Below are 7,194 nucleotides of genomic sequence, written 5' to 3'. Positions count from 1 at the left end.
AGGCTCCCGTGCAACCAGCCCCAAGAGGCACATTCGGGAAAACAAGCTGGCTGTGTGTGACACCATGTCCCAAGGAGCCATACAGGAATCCAGGCTCAGCCAGGACAGGGGATACACCTCCCCTTCCCCCACATCGGAGAGGCCCTGGGGGACAGCACTCAGGACTCAGCCCTGTCCAGGAGCCCAGTGGAAACCCACCCACAGGACATGAGCTGCAGACGGGAAAAGCCGGCCCCACACAGAGCTGGGTGCCACTTCTCAGGAAGGATGAACAGGTGCTCGGCCTGGAGGGTAGACCCCCACTATGGCAAGACGATGCCCTACTCTGATTGTCACAGGTCATTTCGGGGTTGCAGAAGCTGGCCTGTCCAGTTCTAGAATATCAAACATGGACAGGGACAGTTGTAGATGACGTAGGACCCTAAACAACAGGCCAGAATGTAGGGGGGGGCCAAGTCACAGCGCAGATCCAGGCTGAGGCCAGAGAAAAATGTTCCTGGAAGAACTCCAGAAGCTACCTCCCAGGTGGGGCGCCCCACTTCAGAGCGGCCGCCCGCGGTCAGTGCCCTGAAGGAGAGCTCAGCCTCCTTCAGCGGACCTCTGGCCAGGCTGGGAGCTGGACTGGTGGAACCTCTGGGCAGAAAGGATATCGGCCTAGCAGGTAGCCTTTCTGGAATATGAAGAATGCTGTGCCCGCTCCCCAGTCGTGACCCCACCCATCTGGTGGCACCTACGACTTAAGGTGGTGTCAACAGAAGTGAGAGAAGCCTGGTTCCAACGAGTTATCAGAGGAAACAGTATGTCGAGACGGAACGAGGCTGCAGAGGTAATTCCTGCAGGTGCAAGTGCCGGGCGAGCCTCGGGCACAGCGCGCAGGCGCAGAGACAAAGCTCAGCCGGCACCGAGGACGTCCCCCCGCAGCCCACGCAGAAACACCAGGGAGCATTCCAGAGGCAGCTCCCCCGGCCCAGCAGCGCAGACCTGATCTTTAACACACTGTGTCCTCTGCGTCCTTTCCTGAGCCGTCCGTGGCAGGGAGCCCGGCTTGGCTCCTGGCAGTGGTGGGGGGACACAGGGTCCCCTGCCTGACCCAGCCAGTGATGTCAGCAGCTCGGCAGCTCCAGGGGCCCGCAGGGCAGCCTCCTTTTCGGGGTTTATCTTTGCCTCTCTGTGCGGTCAGCGCTGTCTCAATCAAAGGAAGAGACTGTGCAACTACCTCAAAGCGGGTCTGTCTTAACTTCGTAGAAGCCGGGGGCCACCCTCTCTGCGTCCCTCTTCTCGTCCCCCTCACGGCCTCCCGTCCAAGCCACACCCTGCTACTGACTCCTCCGTCAGCGGGTCTCTTGCCTTCTCCACCAGTGAGTTTCTCGGGATCTCAGAAAGGGATCTTGCTCCCATCTGCCCCCGTGTCCCAGTGAGATAGTCCCCTTCAGGAGAAATGGCCCCGAACCCCTCGTAGCTGCCCTGGCCCAAAATCGAGGTGCCGTCTTCCTTGGTTCTCTGTCACATCCACCCCAACGGCCCCGTTCAGCTCCCCCAAATCCCACGACCCACCGGGCTCCCGCCCTGGTCTCCTTCCTTTCTCCCTGCCTCTGGCTCCGCCCCCGGCCAGTGTGGACCGCCCCCCCTCACAGCACCCTGCCTCTCTGAGGGGCCCGCAGGCCGCGATCTCCCTGAAAATGCCCCCAGGCTTTGACCTCCCTGGACCTCCTCCCTCAGCCGCTTGGCCTTCCAGGCGCTTTACCACACCTTGGTCTGTCGTCTGCGCAATCCGACTCCCCGCCAGACCTCTCTGCCTAGTGGTCCCTGGCGTCCACACCTGGCTGAGGCTGCTCACGGTAGTTCTTCGTTTTCTCTCTGGCTCAATCTTTTGTCGCTGGAGGGCGCTCACGGACAGCGAGGGCGCTCTAGGCTACTCTGCCTGGCTGGGGACAAGGCAGACGCAGGCTGCACGGAGGATTCCGGCGAGCGTGCTTCTCCTGGAACCCGAGTACGTCCAGCCATCGCTCGGCCCAGCCCACATGGGAGCCACAGGAAGACCTGAGCGCACGGGTTCCAGGGTCTGGCACAGTGGGGGAAGGATGGCTTCCGGGATGAGCAAACACCCTCGCCGCACATTGCCTTCCACCCCATCCTGGGGCCCCCCAACAGGACTTCCTAGTGAAGCGCCAGGCTCTGCGCTCTGGGTACCCGATCCCCCGGGATGTGCATTAGAGCAGATGGCGACCTGCGAACAGTGGATGGGGGCTCCTCCCAGCGCCCCCAGAGACCGTCCCTGCACCTGGAGCTCCAGGGCCCGCCGCATCCCAGCCCTGCCTGGCCCGGGTCCAAAGGTCTAATCCCGCAGGCCTCCGCGCTTCCGGCGGCAGGCTCGCTTTCCTAGACTGGTCATGGAGGTCAGCCCCCAGCCGCCCCCCTACCCCTGCCACGCTGAGCCTCGTGAACCCGGCTTAGATGAGCCTTCCTCAGCCCAGGGAACACGTCCTATCAGCCCTCTCCCCAGTCCCCTCTCCTCCCAGCCCCTGCCCGGCCTGAGTCCAGCTTCATTTCTGGGTGGGGGGCCCTGATCACAGTCCCCAGGGAGGTGGCCAGCCTTGGATGTGACTTGGGCAAGGCAGGCACTTCGGAGGCTCAGTCTCCTCACCTCTACCTCGGGGTCTTTGAGGGCTCACAGGGGGAGCACCAGAGACACCTGGTAGCACGTGCTCAGGGGAGTCCAGGACCCCGGAGTAGACAGGGGCAAACGTGGACAGTTCGGGTATCCGGGTTGGGTGTCGCAATGTTGGTGAGGCCACTGTGCAGTGCGCCCCTGGCAGGCGGAGGCTCAGAGCACTGGCCTCGGGGTGCCTGAGTCCCGCAGGCTCCAAGTCCTGAGTCTGCCCCAGCCCTTCCTGCCGGCTCCCGGTTCCGGGGGCCATGGGGAAGGGCGGTGGCTCCCACTCCTGTTCTTAGGGCCCCTCCAGCGCTTTCAGAAAAAGCAACCGTGGGAAAGAGGCTCCTGCCTCAGGGCGCACCGAGACGCGCCAGAGCCTCAGCGCCCAGTGGGCTCCATCCCCCCGCACCGGTAGGAAGACAGAGGCAGGCGCCTAGCCCCGCCGGCCTGCCCCGGGCGCCCCCGCGGCTTCTCCAAACCCGGTGGGGCTGCGGGCGGGGATGCAGGCCGCAGGGGATGCCGGTCGCCGCGCCTCTTGCGCGCATGGGCACCTGGACGCATGTGCCTTCATCGCACTGCCCAAGGGAGGAGGCTTGGGCCTGGCGACCCTGGGCTCTGGCAGCAGGGACCTGGCCCGCTGGGCCAGTAGTCGCCTCCGCCCCCCAAGACTTTGACCTTTGACTGGTTCAGGGACATCCGCGGTTTAAAGTGGTTGCTTGGGTCTCTACGGGGCCTTTTGGCACCTGGGAATCTCCTGCGTAAGTGAGAGAAATTTCCCAAAATCCGGCATAGACGTTGCTTCCTTGGCACCTGGGACAGTGCGGCACGGACCCAACCTGCACATCTCCGCGCAGCTGCAAACCATTTGGGGGTGTGGAGTCCCCGAATTAGTAAACTCTTGGGGTAAAACGATGCGTCAGACTCACGATGGTGGGGGCGTCGCGGGGAGATCCGGGGGAAGTGGGCTGGGCGGGGCCGAGGCCTTGGGAGGAGATTGCCCAAGCCGAGGTTGCGCTCTGCCCGCTTGCCCGCCCACGGAAGGCAGGGGCGAGGCCCTAATGGGCTGTCTCCACGGGTGACCTGGGTGACCGGGCGTGCGCTGTCCTGGGACTGCCCCAGAGCCCCACGCCCCTCCTTGGGCTGCGTTTCTTTCCTGTCCTCCCAACGCTCTCCCGGCTCCTTACTGGGCGGGATTCTGGGGTTTGGGTCCATTTGGTTTGGTTTTGTGTTTGATTAACTTGATTTATGGCAACACCTTTTGTAATTGTAGAACTGATCCGTGGCTGTAGTAGACTTTTCAGAAAATACAGAAAATTATTTTGAATGTTAAAACTCCTTTGATCCCATTGCTCAGAGATGCCCGCAGTGCATGGGGTCTAGGCGGAGCACGGGCGGGGGCGGGGGTGGGGCTGGGCCGTGCACGGAAGAGGGGAAGGAGCGTGGGGTCCGGCCGGTGCATAGGGCCAGCCCTTGCCAGCGTCTGCGTTTTCTCCGCCCCCCTCAGGCAGCCAGTTTAACGATATTCATTGTCCCCGAAGTGTGGAAAAACTTATGTCTTCCTGGTGACCACACAGCACACAGCCCGGGCCTCAGATCCATCCACCCGCCTGGGCCCGGGGACACAGCATTTGGGTGGGACCCTCCAGGAGGGGAAAACGTGGGGAGGGGGGGTGGCAGGAAAGGCTTCAGAGTCGCCTGTTGGGTGGGACAACACAGGCGTGTTCAGGGATGAGGCGGGTGAGGGACAGGGAGGTTGAAAGGGTGGGCTCTCTGTGGACCTCGCCAGGGCGGAGGTGGGGAGCGATGCGGGGAGCATCTCTCAGGCTCTCCTCCGCAGTCCCAGCCTGCCCCAAGCCAACCTGCTGCTGCGGTGGGCAGGCGGGTCCTCCCCGCTCCCGGGAGGCCTTGGCGCCCAGGCCTCGCCTGGCCTTCCCACCTCATGCTCTCAGCGCTCAGAGAAGGCTGGGGGGCGGGGAGGGGGCGGGGCTCAGGACCGCGTTTGTGGGAGGAAGTGGGGGGAATCCGATTCTGACTCGGGAAGAGCCCAATGTGAGAAAACTCGTTCCTCCAGGTTTGAAAGTTAAAAGGTAGAAGCAGAAGATTCAATGAGAAGAAATTTCTCTGTGAGCTTAGACATAGACCCTCCCCTCAAAAGGAAGGGATGGAGGAAGGAAAGGACAGAGAGAGAGAGAGAGAGAGAGAGAGACAGAGAGAGACAGAGACAGAGACAGAGAAAGGGAGAGGGAGAGAGGAACAAAGAAAAGAGAGGGAGAGGGAGAGGGAGAGGGAGAGAGGAACAGAGAGAGTCTGTGATTTGATCCAGACTCCGTGATAGCTGTGACCTCCTCTCGTTCTTTCTATTTACATGTTTACGTTTCTGGCACCTGCTTGGCAGGATCTTTTCACGTGTCCTCGTTTTTCCTCTCAAGATGGGAGTGGGAGGGAGGGAAACTGGGGCCCAGAGAAAGAAAGGGGCCAGGAGTGGTCAGGGTGCCACCACTCCTGGTGAGCTCCGTCCTAGCGTCTGCCTTCTGTCCCCAGCCAGGCCCCTGGGGCAAGAGCAGCTTAGAAAGCACCCGTGGAAACCACGCCCTGCAACCTGGGGTCGGAAGGGCACACCTGCTCCGACAGAGGGGGCTCGGACTTCAGTGGGCAGCCATCCCCCGAGCGGCCCTCAACATCCAGCACTGCTGTGACCAGGAATCCAGCGGGAAATGCCCATTGGAGAAGTGCTGGGGGAATGGCCCAGAGGAGGCTGAGGGGGGGCTGGGTGGCCCCGCTGACCTGCCAGGGTCCCGCGAGCCAGCCTGGCCTTCGCGGTGTGCGGAGGGATCGGCCTCTCCGTCCTGGGGAGCAGGCGTGGGTCCCACCCCACCCCCTGCCCCGCCCCCGCCCCCGTGTCTGGTCTGGCGTTTGACTCATGTTCCGTGGCTTCTCTCTCCGGCAGGGCTGTGCGTGGCCCAGCGGGGTGGACCAGTCTGAGGTCAGCCCAGCGGGGTGGACCCGTCTGAGGTCGTCGTGTCCCCTCCATAGCTTCCTGGAGCTGACTTGCTCACGAATCCCCTTTGGACTTAAAGGCCGTCTTCCTCCCGCTGACTGGGTCCGTAAGAGGCTTTTCAGTGTGACCTTCCACATGGTCAAGCCAGTTTTGATGAGGGCCAGGGACCGACCCCCGCTCAGGTCCAAGGCCAGCCCCCCAGCCCCCGGGGTGCCCGATGCCTTCCGTTGGGTGGGTCAGGGAGGTGGGAGTGCACCCCCTTCGGCTCCCTGCCACGGAGGCGGAAGCCAGAAAGCGGAAGGCGAAGGGGAAGCTGCGTGCAGTGTGGGCAGTGGCTGGTGGGAGCGGGGCCGGCGCCCAGGCGGGCATGCAGGACGGCGGCGGCTGGAAACTCCCAGGCCTCCGGCATCTCATCCGTCCTTTCTAGGTCACCTGGCTGCCCCTGTGCCTACACGGCCTGGGTTACACTTAGGGACCTCTGTCGCCCAGGCCCTGGCGGCTTTCTGCCTACCTTGTGGATTTGCAGGGGGGGGCCGAGAAAGTGCTATTTGGAGCATCGACGGCGGGCTGGCACTGTTTCCTGCTCTGTTCCCCACCCCCAGCAGAGCCACCTGCCTCCCCTGCGCCCCCACCGCTGCCTCTGACAGCTCCTCCTACCCTGCCTCCCACATAGGAGCGACAGCTGAATTAACACTGTACACGGAAGTTACAGAGAAGAAAGAAATTTAAAAAAAAAAGAAAGGATGGGGGAGGGTCGGGAGAAGACGAGGGCTGGGTGCTGGGGAGCTGGCAGAGGCCGGGGGCGAGAGGGGGAGAGGGGAGCTGGGAGCCCGGGAAGAGCCGGGAGCAGAGAGCAGCCTCGCCTTCCCCCGGATGCCCTTGAGCCACCTGGGGTGAGATGGCTTTCTCCTTCTGGGTGACAAGTGATGGGCAGTGCTTTCACTGAATGCCTCCTGTTGGGGGCAGACCCCAGGCTCCTCCAGTGATGGATGGGTGACCCCTCGCTCGGTCACCCACACAGCATCCTGGGCTGCAGGGCCAGAGCCCTGACCGGCACCCCGGCATCAGTGACCTCTGCAGCCCCTGCCCCGGAGTCTCTGTCAAGTGCGTCTGGGACCCCTCACCTCACATTCCCTACCATGATGACACCTCTTCAGACCGTCACACAGGAGCCCCTTCTGGGGTCTCAGGCTGTCGTGGGGACGTGGCTGGATGAGGGCGGGGCTGGGGGTGCCCGGCCAGCGTCAGGACAGCAAGGAGAAGGAAGCGGCCGCCCTCACATCTCTTCCTGCCTTCCGCTTGCACCCGGCTGGCCCTGCACCCCCACACCTGGGGGATGCTCTGGGGGAGGCCTCTCGTTCTGGCTGGGGCGGCCGTCATGTTCTGGAGGCCCCTGGGCGTGCATCTCAGTGTCAGGCCGGGCGAGGATGCGGTCACGGCTCCGAAGGACTCTGGGAGACGGCCAATGGAGTTCCCTGGCTGAAGTGGGGAAGGTTTTTCCCAGAATCCCGCCCCGAGCCTCACGCTGCTTTCTGTCCACTGT

The sequence above is a fragment of the Pteropus alecto genome, unplaced genomic scaffold, assembly GCF_000325575.1.
Source record: "Pteropus alecto unplaced genomic scaffold, ASM32557v1 scaffold339, whole genome shotgun sequence".
NCBI classification, from domain to species: Eukaryota; Metazoa; Chordata; class Mammalia; order Chiroptera; family Pteropodidae; genus Pteropus; species Pteropus alecto.
This window is presented reverse-complemented; position numbering follows the sequence as displayed.